This window comes from Trichechus manatus, unplaced genomic scaffold (assembly GCF_000243295.1).
Source record: "Trichechus manatus latirostris isolate Lorelei unplaced genomic scaffold, TriManLat1.0 scaffold00004, whole genome shotgun sequence".
NCBI lineage: Eukaryota > Metazoa > Chordata > Mammalia > Sirenia > Trichechidae > Trichechus > Trichechus manatus.
Genome location: NW_004443940.1, coordinates 5,279,787 through 5,292,555, shown reverse-complemented (window position 1 = coordinate 5,292,555; position 12,769 = coordinate 5,279,787). Strand labels below are relative to the sequence as shown.

Here is a 12,769-nt window from a genome sequence, read left to right as displayed (position 1 = left end):
GAATCATATGAGCACAAACATGGATCTCTTCTAGTCGGATGGCCAGGTATCTGTCTTCAAATTCCATGGCGTAGATTAGTGAGTGCTTCCAGTGTTGTGTCCGTTTGTTGAAACATCTCGATTGGTATTCCTTCAATTCTTGGAGTCTTGTTTTTAGCCAATGCCTTCAGTGCAGATCGGACCTCTTCCTTCAACACCATTGACTATGGATCGTATGCTGCTTCCTGAAATGTTTGAACGTTGACCAATTCTTTTTGGTGCTGTGACTCTGTATTCCTTCTATCTTCTTTTGATGCTTTCTTCAATATTCAATATTTTGCCCATAAAAAGAAAAACAAAAACTTTGCTATCGAGTCGATTCTGACTCATAGCAATTCTATGGGACAGAGCAGAACAGTCCCATAGAGTTTCCAAGGAGCGGCTGGTAGATTCGAACTGCTGACCTTTTGGTTAGCAGCCAAACGCTTAACCACTGTGCCATAGAACCATTCAATACTGCAACTTAAGGCTTGCGTTTTTCTTCGGTTCTTTCAGCCTGAGAATTGCCACACATGTTCTTCCCTTTTGGTTTTCTAACTCAAGGTTTTTGCACATTTCATTGTGATGCTTTTCTTTGTCTTCTCGAGCTGCCTTTTAAATCTTCTGTTCAGCTCTTTTATTTCATTGTTTCTTCCGTTGCTTTAGCTACTCTATATTCATGAGCAACTTTCAGAATCTTTTCTGACATCCATTTTGGTCTGTTCTTTATTTCCTGTCTTTTTAATGACCTTTTTATTTCTTCAGGTATGAGGCCCTTGATGTCATTCAACGCTTTGCTTGGTCTTGCTCATTAGTGTTCAATGTGTCAAATCTATTCTTGAGATGGTCTCTAAATTCAGGTGGTTATATTCAAAGTCACTGAAGCCTCACTTAATTCAGAGTAACTCTCTGATATATAAAAATAACAATAGCATAACTTGTTAATTGATAGTATACCATCTTTCTCTCTCTCCGGCTTATTTTATTTTCCCCTAATTTAGAAATATATCAATTCTTCTATAAGATGCCATCTGTTATTTCTGACCATTCTCATATATTCTTGGCAGAATCTGGGTTAAAAAACAGTGGGAAGGATGCTGATGAGTTAAGGGTACTGAGTAATAAATCCATCTACATAAAATGCATTTACTGAGAAGACATGAATTACTGAACCAAAAAAAAAAAAAAGTTTGGTGAAGCATTCTAAAATATATAATTTTTGCAGAACACACAGAATTTGTTTTTGATCCATATTTACATATTTTATTTAGGGAATCTGATGAAAAAGAAATATCTAAAAAAAGTGTCCTTTATCTAACAATGAGTCATTTATGTAGAATCATTTTTCTTGAATGGCAGACTATATGGCTCAATCAGGTATTGAACTTGAAAAGGAAACCTTCAGTGAGTAAGGTTACTAGTTAAAAAAAAAAAAACACTTTATTATACCATTTGTTAATACAATAATCATTTTTAAGTCTCTCACAATTATTTGTCTTAAGTCCGCTATGAATTTCTTAAAAGCAAAAATGGTGATGTCGTTGTCCTTCATAGCAAAGAGCAAACACAATGACAGAGTATAGTACTGCATAAGAAATGATAACATCTAACCATGGTGTAAATTCTTCCATTCATAGTAATCCTATCAAGAGCTTCAAAAATCTTATATTTAGTACTTAGGAGTTACTCATTTTTTCTATGCTTAAAGTTAATGGAAGTGGATGTGGGCCACCAGATCCTTAAGTGAATCATTATGGGACTGATATATTCATTCAAAGATGAAATATTGAATATGAGGGTGAGATAAAAGAAAGGTGGAGAGAAGAAGAAAGGTAGAGAAAAGATAGGGAAAGACAGAGAGAGAGAAGGACAGGAAGGGAGGGAAAGAGAAAAATGTCAACAGAAACAGAAGGGCTAATCATTTCCCCTCATGATATATAACACATACACTTAAGAAAGTATAAAAGGAATAATGAACACCTGATATTTGTGTCTGTGTGTGTGTGCATATGTATGTGTAGCTTGAAATTTTCCATAATTTTATTAATTGTTTTGGTGTTGAGAATACATATGCAAAACATACACCAATTCAACAGTTTCTACATGCACCATTTAGTGAAGACTCCAGGGGATATTTTTGGTTTAAAGCTTAAAGATTGTCTCAAGGCAATAGTTTCAAGGACTCATCCAACCTTCAGGGCTACAGGAAGTCTGGAGTCCATGAAAATTTGAAATTCTGCTCCTCATTTTCCCTTTTCGGTCAGGATTCTTCTATAGAATCTTTGATCAAAATGTTTGGTAATGGTAGCCAGGGCACCACTGAGTTCTTCTATTCTCATGGCAAAGGAGGCAATTAGCCATACATTCCATATCTCTTCTATTCCTGATGCTCTTTCTTCCTCTGTTGCTCCAGGCAAATAGAGATGAATTGTGCTTTGAATGGCTGCTTACAAGCTTTTAAGACAACAGGTACTACACAATGAACTAGGAGGTAATACAGAAGTAGTAAACAAGTTATCAGGCCAATTAACTGTGACGTCCCATGAAACTATGACCCTAAACCTCCAAACCAAGGAACCAAATCCCATGAGGTTTTTGGCTGTACATAAGCAGCCTGACCAGCGATTTTTTTTTTTTTTTGTCATTATTGTAAATGTATCTATTACACAATTTTCATCAATTCCACTTTTTACAGGTGTTCAACTTGTTAACAGTAATTGCAATAATCGGCTATGCAACCCTCTCTTTAATCAATGAGATATTTCTATTACCATTAACCCATCCCTTTCCTCCTCCCTCCTGCCCCTGGTAACCACCAATAAACTTTAGTCTCTATACATTTGCCTTTTCTTGTCTTTTTATATAAGTGAGGTCATACAATATTTGTCCTTTTGTGATTGGCTTATTTTGCTCAGCATAATGTCCTTCAGTTCTGTCCATACTGTAGCATGTATCAAGACTTCATTTCTTCTATTGGCTGAGTGGTATTCCATTATATGTATGTGCCACATTTCGTTTATCCATTCATCTTTTGATGGGCATTCAGGTTGTTTCCATCTTTTGTCTATTGTGAATAGTGCTGCAATGAACATCAGTGTACAAATCTCTGTTTTAGTCTCTGCTTTCAAGTCTTTTGGGTATATACCTAGGAGAGGAATTGCCAAGTCATGCGGTAGTTCTATTTTTAGTTTTTTGAGTAGCTGCCTTGGGTATATACCTAGGAGAGGAATTGCCAAGTCATGCGGTAGTTCTATTTTTAGTTTTTTGAGTAGCTGCCACATTGTTTTCCACGACAGCTATACCATGTTTCATTCTCACCAGCAAAGGGTAAGGGTTTCAGTTCCCCCACATCCTCACCAATATTTATTATCGTCTTCTTTTCTTTTTTTTTTCCCATCTTGGCCATGCTAGTGGGATGGAAATGGTATCTTATTTTGGTTTTGATTTGCATCTCTCTGATGGCTAATGACACTGAGCATCTTTTCATGTGTTTGTGCTTGGTGGCCATTTGAATGTCCTCTTCGGAGAAATATCTATTCAAGTCCTTTGCCAATTTTATGATTGGTTTACATGTCTTTTTGTTGTTAAGCTATTGAAGTTTTATACATATTTTGGTTGTTAGATTTTTGTCAGATATATGGTTTCCAAAGACATTCTCACCGTCGGCTGCTTGTCTTTTCACTTTTTTTGCAAAGTCTTTTGATGAATAAAATTTTTAATTTTTATGAGTTCCAATTTATTTATTTTGTCTTTTCCTCTTTGCTATTATGTATTTGTGCTTTTGTTATTATGTTAGATAATCCATTGTTAAAAGCTACGCCTAATAGCTTTGTCCCTGCTTGTTCTTCTAAGAATCTTATGGCTTTAGTTTGCATATTTAGGTCCTTAATCCATTTTGAATAAGTTTTTGTGTATGGTGTGAGGCATGGATCCTGTTTCATTTTTCAGCTTGTGAAGAAATGAAAAAAAGAAATTGATTTATTGAAGAGACTCTTCTTTCCCCATCAAATGGACTTAGCATCCTTGTCAAAATTAGTTGACCATGGATGTCTGGGTTTATTTCTGGACTCTCAGTTCTATTCCATTTGTCTATGTGTCTATTGTTATACAAGTACCAGGCTGTCTTGATTGTTATAGCTACATAGTGTGTTTTAAAATCAAGAACTGTGAGTCCTTTTACTTTGTTCTTCTCTTTCAACATTGCTTTATCTATCGGGGCTTCTTGCCATTCCATATAAAGTCAGTATGTCAGTAAAGAATGCTGTTGGAATTTTAATTGGAATTGTGTGGCATCTGTAGATTGCTTTGTGTAGTATTGATATCGTAATAATCCATGAACATGGAACATCTTTCCATTTATTTAAGTGTTCTTTAATCTCTTTCGGTAGGGTTTTATAGTTTTCATTATATAAGTCTTTCACATCCCTGGTTAGATTTAGTTCTAGGTATTTTATTCTCTCAGATGCTATTGTAAATGGAATTGTTTCCCTAATTTCCCTTTCAGATTTCTCATTGCTAGTGTATAGTAACCCAACTGATTTTTATTTGTTGACCTTGTACCTTGCAACTTTGTTAAATTCCTTTATTAGCTCTAGAAGTTTTCTTGTGGACTCTTTGCCCAATCATCTGTGAATAGAGATAATTTTACCCCTTGTTTTCCAATCTGGATAATATTTATTTCTTTTTCTTGTCTTATTGCTCTGGCTAGGACTTCTAATATACTATTGAATAGACGTGGTAAGAGCAGGTGCTCTTGTCTTGTTCCTGATTTCAAGAGCAAAGCTCTCCATCTTTATCCATTAAGTATAATGATGGCTGTTGGCATTTCATATGTCCAGAATCATATTGAGGACTTTCCCTTCTATTCTAGTTTTCTTAATGGTTTTCATCAACAAACTATGTTGTACTTTATCAAATGCTTTTTCTCCATCCGTAGAGATGATCATGTGGTTCTTTTCCTTTGTTCTTTTTATGTGGTGTATTATGTTGCTTGATTTTCTAATGTTGAGCCATCTCTGTATTTCTGGAATAAATCTCACTTGGACATGGTGTATGGCTCTTCTAATATGCTATTGTATTCTGTTTACAAGAATTTAGTTGAGGAATTTTGCTTCTATATTCATAAAAGATATTGGCTTGTAGTTTTCTTTTCTTGTGGTGTCTTTGTTTGGTTTGGGTATCAGGGTTATGTTTGCTTCATAGAATGAGTTAGGGAGTATTCCTTCCTTCTCTGTCTTTTGGAAGAGTAAAACAGTATTGGTGTCAATTCTTTAAAAGTTTGTTACAATTCCCCAGTGAGGCCATTTGGTTCAGGACTATTTTTGTTTGTTTGTTGGAGGTTTTTGTTCAACAATTCAATCTCTTCACTTCTTATGGGTCTGTTGAGACTTTCTATTTCCTGTTGAGTCTGCTTGGGTAGGTTGTGCGTCTAAGAATTTGTCTATTTCATCTAGGTTATCCAGTTTTTTGCTGTACACTTGTTCATAATATTCTGTAATAATTCTCTTTGTTTCTATTGGGTCAGTTGTAATGTTCCCTCTATTTAGTTATGTGTGTATACATATAATAGAAAGGAACATATTATACACAGTATTTTATAAACTATTTTCACTCACTTTATAGCAACAATTATTCTATGTCTTCTGGGACATTGTATAATATTCCATCTTAATTACTGTCTTAATTCAGTACTTTTTCAATTACAGTACTTCAAAATGTAATATAGAGTGTTATGGTGAATCTCTTGCAGGTATAAATTTTATCCACCCTTAATTATTTTGTTAGGAGAAACTCTTAGAAATAAATCTACAGGTAATAGTCAATAAAAAATTTTGAGATTACTGATTAGTTTTGAGACAATGCTGCCCAGAAAGCTGTTGCTAATTTAGTTTTAAACAAACAAGTCTTAGATAAGGCTTAATTTTCTTACCTTAGAAAACACTGGTTTTCATCATGTGGTTTAATCTTTGAAAATTAAATTCTTGTAATTTTTTTTAGCATTATTGCTAGTCAAATTGAGCAAGTCTTTACATCTATGTCTCTTATGTTTTGTTTGTTTATGACCTTACCTCACTTTCTTTTCACATTATCCTCTCTTTATTAATTTGTAATAAATCTACATATGTTAGAAATGTAATAATTTAGCAGCATGTTTTTCCCATGTCTTGTATGTCTAATGTTAAGCTTGCTGCTGAGTATTTTATGTTTTTGTTGTGAATGGTATGTTTTTTATGACCATGTTCCTCAGATTATTGCTTATGAAAGATTGTTAATGTTTTCATTTATAAAACTGAATACATTATAGAATTCTCTTCTTGAGTTCAAATCTTTAATTTGAAAATGGGTTTTACAACTAGGCATTTTAATATCTGGCAACTAAAGATAAGCTTTGTCTTTTACTTCTAAATATTCACAACTCTTATTTATTGCTTATACATACCGATTAGAAGTATCAGGAAATATGTAAAAGAATAGTGGTGATAGCAGGCTTTTTTTTTAACTTAGAGTATATTCTAGAATTCTGCATTTAAGTTTGAATATTGTTTAGATGTGCTATTTCTTTTATATTTAAAAACTATCCTCCTATTCATAGTTATTTAAAGTTTTCATAAAAGAGTAATGTCAAAATAAATTAAATATAATTATTGCATGTATTACATGGATTTTATGGTTTTGTCTTTGATTTTATATTAATTTATATTGTTTATAGTAATATTCTTAATCCATTGAATTATTAATTCATTCCCATAACAAAGCACATCTAATCATGACATTTTATTCTCTAAATTCACAGCTGAAACTGTTTTATTAGGTTTTTTTTTTAAATTTATACTCCCAGCTGAGGAATAGTCTGTAGCTAGTGTGTAATTTTAATTTTTGTATGCTATCTTCAGAATATTTTGGCATGAGTTTTATGATAGAGTTAATACAAAATTACAAAGCTTCCAGTATTTTCTTCTATTTAACAATATTATACAGAGTAAAATTTTAAAATATTCATTCATAAAACTATATGAATACAGAAACGTTCAGTAGGGGTATTCTTAAACAACTTTAAATCTTTCTTCCAAAGTTAGTATTCACGTTCCCACTCTTTCATTTGTTTTTGTTTGTTTTAATTAATATTCTCCTAAAAACACCATTCATTTCATCAATAATCTGGTTTAATTACAGAATTGTATATACAATTCTTTACTTTAATTTCCTTTATATCTGTGACAGTGTCATTCTTAAAATTCATTTTTCCTTGAGTTAATAAGGAAATTTAAAAAATTTCACTTGCAGAAGGTTTGATTTTCTTTTTCTTGTTTTTAAAAGTCTATTCTTCTCTATTTCTGATTTGCATTGTGATTAAACGAATCTATACTGCAAATCCCTGGTGACACAGTGGTTAAGTGCTATGCTGCTAACCAAAAGGTCGGCAGTTCAAATCCACCAGGCTATCCTTGGAGACTCTATGGGGCAGTTTTACTCTGTCCTACAGTGTCGCTATGAGTGGAAATCAACTTGATGGCAACAGGTATACTGCATTCCATCTACTTTTGCTTTATACTTGGAGATATTTTCAGTTTTATGTAATGATGTGGAATATAATGTTTTTTTCTAAGTCTTCAATGATCGTTTGAACAAGTGCATACTTTCTGTTATGTGGGAAAATTAAATTGTACATCTATTAAAGCAAGATTATTAAATATATTATTTAAGATTTTAGATCATATTTGTGTCCTCCGGAAACACTGAGTAGTTTTAGAGTGAAAGGCAGAACATTTGTATGTTTTAACATCTTTAATCTTCTCTGTTCTGATCCAACAAACTCCTATTTATTTTTAAAATAATATTTATTGAAAATTTAGATTAGTGGGTTTTTCATTTTATGAAATTATATTTCTAGAATTATTTATTTTACATAAATTTTTATCTATTTGACAAGAAAAGTTAGATTTACTTACAAATTTAAGTGGTTTTGTTGCTCCTCATAATAATTGTTTTTATATTATATTCTGGTTATAGTTACACTCCTAGTAAACAGAAAAAATTATAGATCTCAGAATAACTTGAGCTTACTAAGAGCAAAAAGGAAATTTTAGGTATCCTATTCATATGAAATAAAAAATTAAGCAGTGCTTTTTTCATTAGTTTTCAAAACCAGTGTACAACTGGGCTTAAAATAGAAGCTGCAGAAATCCACCTTCCAAATCCCCAATAAAATATAGCAAGATATGTGAACTGCCACTGCATCTGGGAAAGAGTGTCATCCAAAAGACATTTTTTTTAGAAATCTCTCAAAGTTTTCAAAGAAGATCTAAAGGAATAGGTGATTTACCATGTGCAAGAAATATTGGCCTTGGAAATAACAGGTAGACACTGAGAGCAAGCTGCATAAAGTTATTTAATTGGAGTGAGATTAACCAGAGGGAAGAATAAGTAGGCTAATGGAGTGGAGTGTGAAGAACAGCATCTATTCCAGGATACCTCCTGGAAAGTCATCAGGTAAGTGATAATGATATCAAAATGGAATCCAGTGCTAACAATTGAAAAAGATGTAAGCCTTAAGGACTGTATTGAGTAAACTGTGACTCTATTAATAGAGTCACTGCCCAGAAAAACTGCAAGATTTATCGGACAGGCAAAGATCATTTTATCCATCAATAGACTGTAGTACCATTCGTTTGCCCCCAAATCTAAGATCTCTTGACATTTTACGAGAGTTAGTAGTTTAAGTAAACGTACACACGTATAGCTACCTCCTTCATGCAAGTAAATTCGAACTTTTTTGATACTTCCATATTCAGGAAACAAATGAGTCACCCAGCTACTTCTTACCACACTCAATGGAAAGCATCTCAACTATCTCAATTTGTCTAGGAAATAGGGGCTAAGAAAAGTGTTCTCTTTGAGAGGATAAGTAAAATATAAAAATGATTTAAAATAAATTATGAAAAATAAAACAATTCAGATAAAGAAGTCATTCTGGGAATTTGTACAAAAAAGGTATAAGAAACTAAGGAAAATTATAAAATATCTTTAATGTTCTCAACGAGATTCAGTAGCACATTGTTTCTACAAAAGTAGAACAATTTTTAAATGCTGAGTAATACACTTTATAGAGGAAAAGTTTATTAGGAAAGAAAAGTTAATTTGTGCATTTTAAAATGCAACCAGGTAGTGAGACACAGATTAGTTACTGGAGAATCAAAATCAGTGCACTTGAAGATAGAGAAATTTTCTCAGCAATCAGAGGTTAAGAGTAAAGATGTGGTAGTGAAGAGAAGACAAAAAGTGACATGTAGGACAGGTTCAGGAGAAAAAATACCTGTACAATATAGATTCCAGACAGAATAAGACAAAGAGAAGAATTATAATAAGTTAACCAAAGAAGTGTAGGATAGTGTGATCCCAGGTTGGAAAAAGAAAAAAAGAAAAAAACCTTACAAGCATTCATTATCAGGCAAAGTAATGAAAATTACTAGTAATGAAAAATATTAGTAATTTTTTAGATTATATTCATTTTTTTAAACATACTTTCTTGGGTTAAAATCCAAGAAATGTGGAAGGTACTGGTATCAACTAAAAAATCAAATAGTCAGACTAAAGTATTAAAGGTGCTTGTCTTCACTAATTTGAGAGCCACGGGTCGGAATCGACTTAACGGAAACAGGTTTGGTTTTTGGTTTTGGTGTGTGAAGTAAAATACTGTGGTGCAATAATTTCAGGTGTGCACAAACTCAGGTGTACAAAAATATAACTTTATTTCTGGAGCTCACTTTGATCTCTTCATTAGAACCCCAGCCTGCCTTTTAGCAGGCTAATTCATCTAGTTATTTTCAAGTAAATTAAGTCCAGCAAATTTAACTCCAGGTACATCTAGCTAAGATAATATTTATGAATCAGTCACATTTCAATGAATTAACCCCATATTCAATTAATTCAATTAACCCCATATTTGAGTTCACTTATTCTCATCTCATGTTGGCTCTAACTTTACAGTAAGAAATGCATAGCTTGTTGGGCCCATATTTTTCACTGGGGTGGGTTGTACACAGGTGGTCTGTTGACATACTACTCTTTTTGATGTGGCAGCCAACTTTTTGAGTAAATAGTCTATACTTTGTAGACTATATACTATTTGTCACAGCTACCCAACTCTGCTACAGTAGCATGAAAGTAGTCCTAGGCAATATGTAAATGATTAACATGATTATATTCTACAAAGCTTTTTTCAGAAAAATAGAAGACAGGCTTGAATTGGCCCGTGGGTCACAGTTTGCTGACCCTGGTGCACAAAGTTCACAGAACTCTTTCCAAAATCCTGTTATTTTATCTACTTTTTTATGCTGAATTTCCTGGCACTGTCAGTCTTCGAAACAGTAACTGTGCTCTCCACCAGAGGTGTATGCATTATGCAGCTCCGTTGGATGAGCAACTCCCTCCATTAAATTCTGTGTTTTGCTCAGTCACCCAAAATTGGTTCTTCTTCCAGGCCATTTGTCTACATAGAAAATTAGTGAAGGTTTGATGCTCCTTATCATAGGTATATTCACGATGTTCCTATCCCTGCAAGGCTGCCAAGCAGCAGAAATCAAGATAATAAAAGACATCCAAATTTCCTCTTTTTCTGTTCATGTCATCTGCAATCTTGTCCCAGATAATCATCCTCACTCTCGTCTCAGGATTAACTTGAGGAAGGATAGTAGTAAGTTGTGCATTGCTTCTTATTCTCTCTTTTTTTTTTTTCTCTATTTTTCTTCTTCTTTATGCCTATTTTCTTGATTGCTGCTCCTTTTTGTCTTCATTTTTGCTGGCATGATAGGAAGAAAACCTTGTTTCCATATCTTTCTGTATTGAACTTAACCTGAAATCTTGACTTTAACAAGCAAATAACATGGAATCTTATCCCTACTGGGGCATGGAAGAGGGCTGAAGGCATCATTTGATAATTCAAGGTATTAGTGGATTTTCCAGAATTAATTCTTCACATAACATCTTGTAACAAAAGAATAACAATGCTATGCTAACAAAACAATGTATACCAAAAATTGTAACCAGCTCCAAATGACTGCCATTGTAACCCATTCATGAAGTTCTGCCAGTTGATCGATTAAGTATTAAAATCACAGAACAGCAACAAATTCGTAGCAAATAAATATTAAATTTTGAAATTTGATTTAATTCGTAAGGATTTTTACATGAGGTGTAATCAAATAACGGTGCACATTTTCTTTTTGTCAATAAAATTTTATTAAATCTCCTGTCTACAGCTAGAAGTTTACCCACTTGGTTCAACTTCCTTGATATAATTCCATATTTCAACTTTATGTGCCATTTATATATAGGTTTTAACTTTTATCTGGGAAAATATTTGTCTTATCACATAAATCGTGCAAGTGTGGGACATGAATGCTTATCGTCATCTAAAGATGAAAAAGGAAAAAAAGCATTTAGAGTAAATGGGACAGACGAGACAGGGTATAAAAATGTAGAGAAAGCTAAAGCTTCTATTTCTTTACTCTTGGTGACCTACTTAACAGCCATTTCCTTGCACCATTTTCCTTACTTGATAGAGGCTTCAAATGTCACATTCTTAGTTTAGGCTCAGTTGCTAGGAGTAGCCCTGTGACTTGGTTCTGATCAATGAAAATTAAGAAGTCTTCAGGAGGAATTCTGTGAATGATTTTCCTCCTTGATAAGAAGAAACATGAGTGATAAAGGTGTCTTCTGGTCTCCCATTTCTTGTATCAACTTTGTCAGAGGTCACCAAGACTACCCTATGACTCAGTGATTTTCCGGAAGAACTCACAGGACTCAGGAATGCTGCTATATTCAAGATTGCAGTCTATTCCAATGAAAGAACACAGGTTAAAATTAACAAAGGGAAAAGACTCATGGAGGAAAGTCCAAGAGGAAACAGGGGTAAGGAGAAACCAGCTGTCCTCTCCCATTGGAGTCATAGGCATTCTCACTTCTCCCACCAACGACGTTAAAGTGCAGTGCTGTCACCTAATCATTGGTGTCCAGGATTTTATTGGGGATCAGTCAAGTAGGCACACAGCATTTGTGAGACTGACCTCAGATACTCAGAGTCCAGTACCCCAGAGCAAGTTTGGTGTTCACCATTAATCATAGTGTTAGCATAAATTATCTGATCAAACTGGAACCATGTGGCCTAAAGGCCTCAGGCATATAAAAACAATCATTCACCATAAATCACATCAGTAAGATAAACTATCTGATCGAAATGTACTGTGTGCCCCAAGGCCTCAGGCATACAGAACACACCTATCAAACACAATATTCCAAAGACTAAGAGCTCATCCCCCATCTCCCAGGGGCCAGCCAAAGACCAGTCCTGAATGCAAATCTTTCTTGGAATTATGGAAGATTTGAGCAACCCAGGCCTTCTGAACAAAACCTTTCCTAAACATTTTGAACATAGCTGCGTGAGGATGTGATGAGTTTGGAGCTGTTGCCTCCTTCTTGTGACTATAAGCAGAAAGTCAAAAGTATTGCAGAAGGTGAGAAAAGCTGTAACATTTTTGAACTTTTGATTTACCACTTCTGAATCATTTTCCTGAGAATGCCTTCTTACATAGAATACATTAATAAGCTTATATTTAAGCCATTTTATTTGGTTATTCTCTGTTTTTGCAGCTAAGAGGATCTTAACTGACACAGCATCCCCTGCACATCATGGCATATAAGTGAAGTTTGAAGGTTAAAAAAACAAAACAAAAACCTGATGGAATTGGCTAAC

At 33.8% G+C, this 12,769-nt stretch overlaps 1 protein-coding gene across 3 annotated transcripts in view; it reads right to left on the bottom strand.

Moving 5' to 3' along the window:
- Window positions 1–12,769, bottom strand: part of LRRTM4 (leucine rich repeat transmembrane neuronal 4) — an 858,754-nt gene that overhangs the window by 185,429 nt on the left and 660,556 nt on the right. The window lies entirely within an intron of this gene.